General features: G+C 39.1%; 1 protein-coding gene across 1 annotated transcript in view; it reads right to left on the reverse strand.

Moving 5' to 3' along the window:
• Mob1b (MOB kinase activator 1B) overlaps nt 1–12,793 on the reverse strand; it is a 46,008-nt gene that overhangs the window by 32,276 nt on the left and 939 nt on the right. The window lies entirely within an intron of this gene.

Below are 12,793 nucleotides of genomic sequence, written 5' to 3' on the forward strand. Positions count from 1 at the left end.
ATTATGTAACCCACGCTGGTCTCAAATTCCTTGTTCCTTAGCTTTCAGACTCAACTTTCAGAGTGCTAAGAATACAGATGTGCTCAAGTGGTAGAGTACTAGTATGTGCAAAATGGACACTAAAGAGTTTGAGGTCGTAAGGTTCAAGCAATAGTACAGGTGCACAAACAACTGCACACATGCACGCATGCATACACACATATGAATGCACATAGGCACACACACACACAGTCACACACACTGGAAAAGATTGCATTCCTCTTATTTTTCGCATTTTTAAAGAATCTGCACTGCCAAAAGCAGTAAATTGAGAAAAAAAATATGAGATTAAGAATAAACAAGAAATCTGGGGCCAGGAGTCTGGCCTAGTGGTAGACTGCTTGCCTAGCATGCACGAAGATGTGGGTACGATTCCTCGGTACCACATACATAGGAAAAAAAAAAAAAAAAGGCCAGAAGTGGTGCTGAGGCTCAAGTGGTAGAGCTCTAGCCTTGAGAAAGTCCAAGGACAATGCTCAGGCCCTGAGCTCAAGCCCAAGACTGACAAAAAAAAAAACAAACTAAACAAATCCAATCCATGATTTATATAAGCAATATCCCTACACTAAGAGAAATTTAAAACTTAACAGCTATGCAGAAACCTGCAAAAAGGAAGCTACACAAAATAGAACACGTCAGAATGCTCCAAGAGACCTGTTCAAGAAGATAAACTAAAAGAATGTGAACACAATTTCAATGTTAAAAAGACAAATGAGTGTGTAGAAAGTTAAGTAATTCCAGAGAGTATGAAGTTGTCCAGAAAAGCTACAACAAAGTCATTACGCTTACTTATCTGTGTGTTTAGTCAATATTGATTAAGAAGGTGGCAGAGCTAAAACATCTAGAAAAACAGGAACAAACCCCAAAACTACTAGACACAAAGAGAGAGTAAAAATCAGGATAGAAATTCATGAATTAGAGACTATCCCCCCAAAAAAAATCCTGGGCTGGAAGTTTGGCCTAATGGTAGAGTACTTGCCTAGCATGTACTAATATCCAGGTTCCAGGCCTTGGTACCACATACATAGAAAAAGCCAGAAGTGGTGCTATGGCTCAAGTGGTAGAACTCTATCCTTGAGAAAGCCCAAAGACAGTGCTCAGGCCCTGAATTCAAGCCCCAGGACTGGCAAAAAAATAAAAAGAAAAAAAGTCAATGGAGCAAAAGTTGAAAAAATTATTGATCCAAAAAAAAAAGCTCCAAATCAACAAAATTAAAGAAAAAGGAAATATCTCAACAAATATGCAAGAAATCCAAAAGATTATGAAGGACTATTCTAAAAATTTATACTTAGGGGCTAGGAGTTTGGCCTAGTGATAGAGTGCTTACCTAGCATGTATGAAAGCCTGGGTTCAATTCCTCAGTACCACATACATAGAAAAAAAAGCTGGAAGTGGTGCTGAGGCTCAGTGGTAGAGCTTGAGAAATTCCAAGGACAGTGCTCAAGCCCTGAGCTCAAGCCCAGGACTAGAAAAAAAAAATCTATACTCAAATAAGATGTAATATTTAGAGGAAATGGATAAATTCCTAGAAGCATGCAAGCTGTCAAAGATAAACCAAGAGGATATAAACCACTTAAATTTAAGACTCATAACAAGAAGTGAAATCAAAGAGTATCCCAACAAGAAAAGTCCAAGTCCCAAAGGATTCATAGCTGAATTCTATAAATACAAGCATACATGATAATATATACAGGTTTTTCACATATGCACACAAACTAAAGGATACTAATCCAATGGTTTAACTCCTCTGAACAACCAACAAACTATTTAACAGCAGAAACATGTCCTAGGTGGGAAGGATAAAAAGGAAGGAGGCATTTGAATACAGTGAGGAAGGATGAACAAATGCAGTCATTACATTCCTATGTAAAAAATTAAACTATATGACTTCAGGGTAGGGATGGGAAAAGAATAAACAGGGGAGAACGATGGGAGAGGTGACACTGATCAAGATGCACTGTTTCCATAAATTGGCACGATGGGAAAGGTGACAAGATGCACTGTTTTCATAACTTGGCTTATGGAATTGGAACCTCTTGTACAACTACTTAATGATAATAAAATAATAATGAAGACATAAAGGTGGGCACTGGGGCTCATGCTTATAATCCTAGCTACTTAGCTCTGAGGATCCTGGTTCCAGAATTTCAGCACTGGCAAGAAAGTTTGTGAGAATCATAGCTGCAATCAAACCCCAGAAATCCAGAAGTGGAGCTGTGACTCAAAGTGGTAGAGCCTTAAGAAAAGAGCTCCACAACAGAACCCAGGTCTTGAGTTCAAGCCCCTTGACCATCACTACCACCACCACCAATAACAACAATAAAATAAGATAGCAGGACGTGCAGTATGTCTGTAAGTAGAATTTGGTGATATAAATGAGATGAAATCCTTTATTTTCACAATGAAAATAAAATCAAGAAATGAAGAACTCAAGAAATAACAATGTGGGCTGGGAGTTTGGCCTAATGGTAGAATGCTTACCTAGCATGCATGAAGACTGGCATTCAATTCCACATACACAGAAAAGGTCAGAAGCAGTGTTGTGGCTCAAGTGGTAAAGCTCTAGCCTTAAGAAAGCCCAAGGACTCAGACCCTGAGTTCAAGCCCCAGAATTGGCAAATAATAAGTCATAAACATGTTAGAGATATGGAATTAAACACCAAAATTATCACATTAAAGAGGTGATTACTAGGGTTGGGAATGTGGCTTAGTGGCAGAGTTGTCTGCTTAGCATGCATGAAGCCCTGCATTTGATTCCTCAGTAGCACATAATCAGAAAAGGCCAGAAGTGGTGCTATGACTCAAGTGGTAGAACATTAGTCTTGAGCAAAAGAAGCTTGCAGACAGTACCCAGACCCTAAGTGCAAGCCCTAGGATTGGCAAAAATAAAAAAACAGGGTCTGGGAGTTTGGCCTAGTGGTAGTGCTTGCGTAGCATACACAAATACCCAGGTTCGATTTCTCGGTACCACATATATAGAAAAAAGCCAAAAGTGGTGCTGAAGCTCAAGTGGTAGAGCTCTAGTCTTGAGAAACTCCAAGGACAGTGCTCAGGCCCTGAGCGCAAGCCTAAGACTGGCAAAATAAATAAATAAATAAATAAATAAATAAATAAACAAATAAATAAATAAAAAATAAATTAAAAAAAAAAAGAGAGATGGGTACTGTGGTTTATGCCTATAATTCAAGCAAGCTATGTGAGAATAGGTGGCAAGGGGATTGTAGTTCAATGCCAGTCAGGGCCAAAAAACAAGAGGAGGGGGTAGTTGGGGGAGGTGTTAAGGGCATGGCCCAAGTAGTAGAGTACTTGCATTATAATCATAAGACCCTGAGGTCAAAACCAACACCACTCACAAAAGAGTTCCAAGTGGTTTTAACTAGGCAACAAAAAAGAAACAAGGGGGAAAAAAAAAGAGGTTGTTTTTTTAGGCTGTAAGCCAGTGGCCCATCCAATCCTAGCTACTCAGCAAGCTGAGATATGAAGAGATTCAAAGTCCACTTGGTCAGGCAAGTCCAAGATACCTTATCGCCAATTAACCAACAAAAAGCAGACGTGTAGTGGAGCTGTGGCTCAGTGCTAGAAGTGAGCAAAAAAAAAAAAAAAAAAAAAAAAGATTCAGGGACAGGAAAGGGAGAGAAAGTGGGAGAAAAATACGAGAAGGGGTATCTATGTTTAAGAAGTAATACACTACCAGATGCAGTGGCTCACTCCTATAATCCTAGCTACTCAGGAGGCTGAGATCTGAGGATCAAGGTTTAAAGCCAGCCCAGTCACAAAAGGACATGAGACTCTAAACTCCAGTTAACCTCTAGAAAACAGGGAAGTGGGGCTTGGCTCAAGGGGAAAGTGGTAGCCTAGAGATGAAGAGCTCACGGACAAGGCACAGGCCCAGGGGTAGGGTGGTAGCCTTAAGGACAGTGCCCAGGCCAAGTTCAAGCTCCATGCCCAAGGAAAAAAAAAAGAAGTAATATACTTACTGCCTGACCAATGTAACTGTAAGCCCTCTAAAAGTTACCCTGACAATAAAAAGATCCTGGGCCAGGAGTTTGGCCTAGTGGTTAAAGTGCCTAGCATGCACGAAGACCTGGGTTTGATTCCTTGGTACCACATACATACAAAAAAGCCGGAAGTGGTGCTGAGGCTCAAGTGGTAGAGTTCTAGCCTTGAGAAAGTCCAAGGACAGTGCTCAGGCCCTGAGCTCAAGCCCAGGACTGGCAAAAAATTAATAAATAAATAAAAATAAAAAGATCTTACACTGTAAAAACAAAATACTTCAGAGACAGTGCCCAGACCCTGAGTTCAAGCCTCAGACCTGCACACATTCATCCACATGTATGTGAAGCACACATATTTGTGCACACATGCGTGCATGTGCGCACACACACGCACACACACACACACACACACACACTGTTTATCCAGAGGTTTGATCTCATTCATATCAGCTGTACTCACCATAAATCTTCACAAGTAGAAAAAAGGACTGCATGGGTCTGGGAATGTGGCTTAGTGGCAGAGTGCTTGCCTAGCATGCATGATGCCCTAGGTTCAAGTTCTCAGTACCACCTAGACAGAAAAAGCCAGAAGTGGCACTGTGGGTCAAGTGGTATCGTACTGGGCATGGTGGCAGGTATCTATTACTATCGTAGTCCTAACACTGAGAAGTTTGAGGCAAGAGGATAGAATTAGGCCAGCATATGTGATACAGTGATACCTTGTGAAGAAGAAAAAAAGGAAGGAGGGAAGAAAAGGAGAAAGACAAAAGGGAGGTAGCCTCCACATGTTCAAAAGAGGCCTCCAAATTAGCTAGGATTACAGGTATAAATCATCAGCGGCCAGATGATATCTTACGTTTCTCCTCAGTCATCAGTACCTAACACTTTGTTTTATAAAACTGAGTGTCAAATGTTTCAAGTGTTGAGCAATAATGTCATGCATTAATAAGGCAGCTAAACAAACTTGGAATGCACAAACTTCATGTAATGGGCTTTGGCATTTCGTAAGCAAGCTTAATGACAGTGTTTACATAGGACTTTCTGAGAAGCTTTCATGTGCATGTGTGCCTGTGTGTGTGTGTGTTGTGTGTAGTCATTTAATTCTTAAAAAAAAAATAAGCATTTTTCCTGCAGTGGACAGAGAAGGCACAGGCTAAGAAATTACATCATCTGCCTGAGGACACATGACAAACCAAAGATGTGAAACCAACTCTCCCAATTATATACCACTGCTCTCTCCATGACAAGCCTCAAGTTATTAATGTATATATAAGTGGAAATGGAAAAAATATTTGCCAATAAATGTACCAACATTCTGAGAAATATAGTGGTAAACGCTCATAAAATTTAGAGAAAATTGTATTTAAATCATGTAATGACAGTAGGGGATCATGTTGAAACCTAGTCAAGAAGTTTTCTATTAATAACTAGTAATCTTATATTGAAACCCATCATTTTTTCTTCTTTACCATACTTAATATAAATTAAATTAACATATAGGAAGAAGTCTCCCATTTACTATCATATAAAGCTTCTCAAACCTGGAAAGTGCTTATAAATCACCTGAGAATCTTCTTGACATACATTTTGATCCAAGGATCAGTACCTGAAATCTCATTTCCAACATGCTCCTTGGTCATGCTGTGAAGTTCTAATTGTAGGTATATACAGATAATAATCTACTCAGTCTCGGGGGTACTTCCAGTCACTAGAGGAGTAACCATTTTTCTGACATAAAGCATTTTACCTAGCAGAGAAAAGGTAAAGATATCTCTAGCAAGTATAACTGTGACTATATGTAGGTGTATATGCACACCTTGTATATATACATATTTACACAGTCCCAACACCTTACAATTACGTTTGCAATTGAGAAAAATTTAAAAAACATCAATTTCAAAGTGATGACAAAAGGGTGGGGAGTTTGGCCTAGTGGTACAGCTTACTTAGCATGCATGAAGAATTGGTTTCAATTCCTTGGTACTGCGTACATAGAAAAAGCTGGAAGTGGTGCTGTGGCTCACATGGTAGAGCTTTATCCTTGAGAAACCTCAAGGAGACTACTCAGGCCCTGAGTTCATGCCCTAGTACTGGAGAAAAAAAAAATGATGACAAAGTAAGAACTCTGGCAATTACCACTAGACAATTAACTAGACAAGAAGCCTCATTTTTTTTTCAGTGAATAAGAATAGAATGAAGAATGGAATAGTTATAGAGCATCAAAATATTTCCTCCTCGGGCCAGGAGTTTGGCCTAGTGGTAGAGTGCTTGCCTAGCATGCATGAAGACCCAGGTTCGATTCCTCAGTACCACATACATAGAGAAAAGCTGGAAGTGGTGCTGAGGCTCAAGTGGTAGAGCTCTAGCCTTGAGAAAATCCAAGGACAGTGCTGAGGCCCTGAGCCCAAGCTCAGGACTGGCAAAAAAAGAAAAAAAAAATATTTCCTCCTCGTAAAATCTTAAAGAGAAAAAAAGATAAACTATAGTGAAAAACACTTTAATCAAAACATCAAAGTTAACACCAATAATAGATGCACAGACTATGTGAATCTGATTAAATGCAGTCAAGAAAATATGTATCACTTCTGTGATAATCCTCACTCAAATGTACAATTAATGTATAAGAAAACATCAGACAAACCTAAACTGAGGGACATTGTACAAAAGAATGGGCCTGTAGTCCTCCAAAATATAAGAAGGAAAGAACGATTTTTGTTTGAATGTGGAAAGGCCAGAGGCTGAAGTTCAATGGTAGAGCACCTGTTTAACATTCACGAAATCAAGTCCCTGGGTTCTGTCCCTCATTCCAGAAGTTGTGGGGGAGGAGAGAGGGATATACTACAGAGATTTAACTGAGTATGACATAGTATTTATAACTGTATCTTTTTTGAAAACATGGAAGTTCTTGGTGCTATTCACAAGTTTTCTGATGATCAGAAAATTTTTCAACATAAAACTTTGTGCACTGGTACTATGCTTGTTAGAGGATTGTTCCTTAGGATAGTGCTGTTGGGAGGTGGTAAAAAGCTTTGGTAGGTGGAACCTAAAATGAGGCCCTTATGTCATTGGGGGAAAATTCTCTCAAGAGATTATGGAATTAATGCAGTCATGGCATACAATATAGACTATGTAAAAAATGAACAAAGCCAGGTGTGGTGGCTCATGCCTGTAATCCTAGCTATTCAGCAGGCTGAAATCTGAGGATCAAGGTTCAAAGTCAGCCCAGCCACTGAAATCTATGGGACTCAACTCCAATTAACCACCAAAAAACTGGAAGTGGCGCTGTGGCTCAAGAGGTAGGGCAGTAGCCTTGAGCTGAAGAGCTCAGGGACAGGGCCCTGGCTGAGTTCAAGTCCCACAACCAACAAAAAATAAAATGAAATAAAAAATGAAATGAAGTTATGGTTCAAGTAGTAGAGCACTGACTTTGAGCACAAAACCTCAGGGCCAGCACCTAAGCCCTGCATTCAAGCTGTAGGAATGGCACAATAAAAGAGTAGGGGAAAGGAGGGAGGGGCGGAGAGTGGGAGTGGTGGGGGAGAGATTGGGGAGATGGGGAGAGAGAGACAGAGGGAGAGAGAGAAAGAGAAACTGTCTTGAGTGGGTACTAGTGAGAGGGTGTTGAACTAACAAAGATAAAAGAGGTTGAATATGGCTGAAACAGTTCATTTAAAACAATGTAACCTATTGAAATTATTTTGAGAAGAGGAAAGAAAGGAAGGAGAATGATTTAGGGGTTGAGAATGTTGCAAGCATGTGTAAAAAGGTAACAATGAAATCCTTCCTGTATAAGTAATGTAAATAAATATATATGCTGATTATACACACACTCAAGGAGAAAAAAAACAACAACAAAAAAAATAGGCCTACTTGAATAATACCTTTAAAAATAGATACATAGGCCGAGAGTTTGGCCTAGTGGTAGAGTGCTTGCCTTTCCATTCCTCGGTACCACATACATAGAAAAAGCTGGAATTGGTGCTAAGGCTAAAGTGGTAGAGCTCTAGCCTTGGAGAAATCCCTCAGGCCCTGAGCTCAAGCCCAGGACTGGAACACCAAAAAAACCAATATACATACATACATATATAGATATAGATATAGATATAGTTTTATCAAGTCTGGATAAGACAGGATCTCTGAGTTTAGACTTCCAGTATTCAAAATAGCTATTCCACTACTGGCTACATAACTCTGGGCAAATTATGTAACTTGTCAATGCCAATTTCCATATTATAAAATGAGATTTCTGATAATAATTGACTAGTATACAGTAAGGTTCAGCAAGCTATTATTTTATTTTCTATTAATATTATTAAATATTTAACAGGTAAGGATGCCAAAGTATACTAAATATCAATTAAGCTATCTGTATGAAAACAAGCTGTTTTTTTGGCATAAGGATTAGGAAAGAATTGGGAGTGGCAGGGAAGGTGAGAAAGTGAGACAAGCACACACAAATACAACTAAAATCCTGTATCTTATTTCCTAAGCTGCTACCATTATGAACAACAAATGGAAGGAACAATGATAATAAATATTTCCTTACTTTCTTCCTTCAACCCATATTTGTTTCTTCCGATATAGAAATAGACATGTTTCACAGTTATTCACATCCATATCACCTTTCCTATAGCTATCCATTAAAAGTAAACTGTAAGCCAGGCACCAGTGGCTCACATCTACAAGCTACCTACTCAGAAGGCTGAGATCTGAGGATCAGAGTCTCAAGCTAGCCCAGGCCAAAAAGTCCATGAGAAACTAAAGCCAGCCTTGAGCAAAAAAGCTCAATGACAGCACCCAGGCCCCAAGTTCAAGTTAACTGTATTTGTTCTAACTCAATTCCAACTAAATAGGAAATTTCCAAAATTAGGAAATTTCACAGTGGTCTTTTCCAAGTCAACTGTGTGCAATTCCATCATATATCACACATCCTTTGTAACTACAAAGGCAATTTTAAAATGCTAGAATATTCAATATACTATATAAATGATTACTATGAGTTCAATTTACCTTATCTTAAATGTCCCTGACATTTTACATACGTAAAATATCAGGAAAGGAAAATCCCTAAGTCAAAAGACCTGAGTTCAAATTGTACAGGACAAAGATTAGGTCAGAAAAATGAGGCTGATCTTGCCTCTTTAGCAAAAAGAAGAAAGTAGGCTATGTTACTGACAGAGCCCATCTAGTTGCTTCAAAATTCTATGCTTTTTAATAGATAATTCACAGGCAATTTTATGATGCACTGACATTTCCTATGGCTGAAATCTTCCATTTTTCCTTTCTCTCAGAGAAATCTTGTTCACCTTACACAAAACCTTCCTGCAAAATTGCTCCCTTTAGAACCCTACTGCACTTCTGGTGGGATTGTAAAATAGTTCAGCCACTCTGGAAAGCAGTGTGGAGGTTTCTTAAAGAGCTGAAAATAGATCTTCCCTACGATCCCGCCATACCACTTCTTGGCATCTATCCTGAACATCATAACCCAAGATGTGATAAGGACACCTGTTCAGCTATGTTTATCTCTGCACTATTCACAATAGCCAGGCAATGGAAACAATCCAGATGCCCTACTGCAGATGAATGGATACAGAAAATGTGGTATATATATATATATATATATATATATATATATACACATATATATATACACACACACAATGGAATTCTACATAATCAACAGACAAGATAAAATAATGGCATGTGCAGGGAAATGGATGAATCTAGAGCAAATCATGCTGAGTGAGACAAGTCAAAACCAAAGGAAAAAAGGCACATGGTATCTTTAATATGTGGCTATTAGATACAAACAGTACAAGAGCGAGGACTCAATATTTGCAAACCCAATGCTATTGGTATTGGAGATAAACACAACTACATAGACATAAAAACCTATGACTCTACAGACATGCTTTATTTCATAAATTAGTATGTATCTATGATATACAAACCCTTAGCCTAATTTTGATTATGTTCTAAAAACTAAGTGCCAGTGATTGTATACATAGATTCCCTTCTTGAATACTTGTTTGTTAAATGTGTCATTTGAAATATGATGTAAAAATCAATGTTAATAAATTCTTTAATAAAAATTAAAAAATTGCTTCCTTTACATTGGGCCACTGTGACTATGTTGCATCTACTACAGATTACTTGATACAATATCTACTGTCCCATGCCTTATATACTGCCTGATGTCAGGATGTGTTTAAAGACTGGAGTCCACAAAGTTTAATTGGTTCCTGTGAAGTTTCCATAGACACCATCTGAAGACACACAGAGACCAATGTGCAGAACAACTGAAGCTTTGTCCCAGGTGACCTACATATGCAGTGCAAACTTATCCAGAGTTTTTGTACAAAAGCTACACAAAGGTATCACTCCTAAATATGATCTCCACACCCTTGAGGATTTTCCTAAACTCCCTCAATTCCCTGCCCCCAAAACCACTTCACCCTGCTCTCTTGTTTTATGAATTTACTGGTGTTTAATTTATGGGTAGTTACCCAGAACATAAGCTCCACAAAAGCAGACATGTGTCTGTTTTGTCATAACTGATACCTTGTATAGGCAACAGTGCCAGGCATAGTGAAAGTTTTTTTAAATCAATAATTCTCTCCTTCTTCTATCTTACAGCTCTCAAGAGACATGACTCATCACCTTCATAACCCTATCTCTCACTGCCCAGTTTCCTCTGCTCTAGCCATTTGCAGTAGCCTTCCTAAGAAGGTTCCAAGAACTGGAAGAAAATATTTGTACTTGTAAGCTTTAACTCTATCTCAGCTCACTTACAGGAACAATAATGTTCAGGAAACTACTGTCAATTAACAAATAGATTTATAAAAAGCAAAACTCTTCTTTCACTTCTGATAACAATCATGTCTATGTAGTCTTCACTTTGGATTTTTTAAAGCTTGTGCTCAGGGCCTGAGCACTGTCCAATGGCTTTTTTCTTCAAGGCTGACATTTCCATTTGCACTATATCTCCACTTCAGGCTTTTTACTGGCTAATTGGAGATAATAGTCTCAGACTTTTCTGCCCAGGCTGGCTTTGCATCTGATCCTCAGATCTCAGCCTCTTGGCACTGGTTCTTATTTTGCTTTTTTTAAATTACCTGAACAGACATCAAAACTAAAAACACTTAACTTTTTTTTCTTTTTTGCAGTACTGGAGCTTGAACTCAGGGCCTAGGTGTTGTCCTTGTGCTTCTTTTGCTCAAGGTTAGTGCTCTACCACTTTCAGTTTTTATGGGTTTTTCTTTTCTTTTCTTTTTTCTTTTTTTTTGGGGGGGAGAGGGTTATTGGAGATAAAGAGTCTCAAGGCCAGGCACTGGTGGCTCACACTTGTAATCCTAACTACTCAAGAGGCTGCAATCTGAGGATGATGGTTTGACGACAGCCCTGACAGCAAAGTCCAAGAGACTCTCTTATTTCTGCTAAACTGTCCCAACAAACAGGAAGTGGAGCTGTGCCTCTAGTGGTAGAGAACTAGCCTTGAGCAAAAAATCTCTGGGCTGAAGGACAGTACCCAGGCCCAGAGTTCAAGCCCCAGGACCTGCAAAAAAAAAAAAAAAAAGACAAAGAAATAAAGTCTCATGGACTTTCTTGCTTGGGCTGGTTTTGAACTGCAATCCTCAGATTGCAGCCTCCTGAGTAGCTAGGCTTACAAGCAAGAACCACCAGCGGCCTGCTTTATTTTGTTTGATTGCCAAGTATATGACCTAAGTATGCTGAGAATTTATTCAATGCCTCTTGTGATCTGACTGAAAACGTGTGCCCAAAGTACTGCAAAGTGTCAACACTACTATATACATTAGTTACAGATTTCCATATGTATGCAACATCTTTCAGGAAAAAGGAACTAATCCACATTTCTGAATCTACCACACACTGAGCCACATAAAAATAGGACACTATTGTATTTATATTCAGAAAATAGCACTAGAACCTTCTCCATTCCCTAGTTTCGGCCAAATATGGCTCTTTCCTTGCTGCAACCCAATTTAGCTTATGTTCCAAAGACACAAGCCCACTACCAGTAACACTGCTATTTTGAACAGCTTTTAAGCTCTTGATAATAAAACATAAGCAATATAAGATTACACTCAAAATGAGAAGGGTCAAGGTGAGGAGCCTGGATATGCTGATTAGAAATATGAAACAAAATAAAGTCAGCCCATTCTTTCACTCAGCAGCAGTACTTGACTGTGACAAACTTACAATCAAGTGCTGGGATGAACTTAAGGAAAAGGTTTCACAGACTCAAACTGTCAGGCAGGTTGACACAAGCCAGGCTCCCAGGGTATGCTGTAAATAGGAACTGGTCGCTCTGGACTCTGGATCATACTGGAAACAGGAGCAAGTCGATTTGGCAGTGTACCTTCTAGGATAGCTGTTTTCCATTAACACTCGAATAGATTCGAGCATTTGACAAAAAGAGTGAGTTAAATACTCAGCGTTCAGACACAAACGTAATGCAAAAATTATGGAAGGTGGGGAAAAGAAGCGAAATCTGTACCAAAAAAAAAAAAAACCTGTAAATGCGGTTTGTTTCAACCTGTGAGTTGTGATAACCTTACTAAACACATGGGTGAATCACAAGGCCACCTCCAAGAGTAATTCCACAGGGTGTAACCTGTTTTGGAAGACCTGAGGTTTGTCCGCTGCCTTCCTACGGTCACCAGGCTATCACACTTTCCTGTCCTTCCTCCATCACACTCCCACCCCTACCCCAAACTTATTTGAAGTTAAAACAATGG

This window comes from Megascapheus bottae, chromosome 13 (assembly GCF_031878675.1).
Source record: "Megascapheus bottae isolate mThoBot1 chromosome 13, mThoBot2.hap1, whole genome shotgun sequence".
NCBI lineage: Eukaryota > Metazoa > Chordata > Mammalia > Rodentia > Geomyidae > Megascapheus > Megascapheus bottae.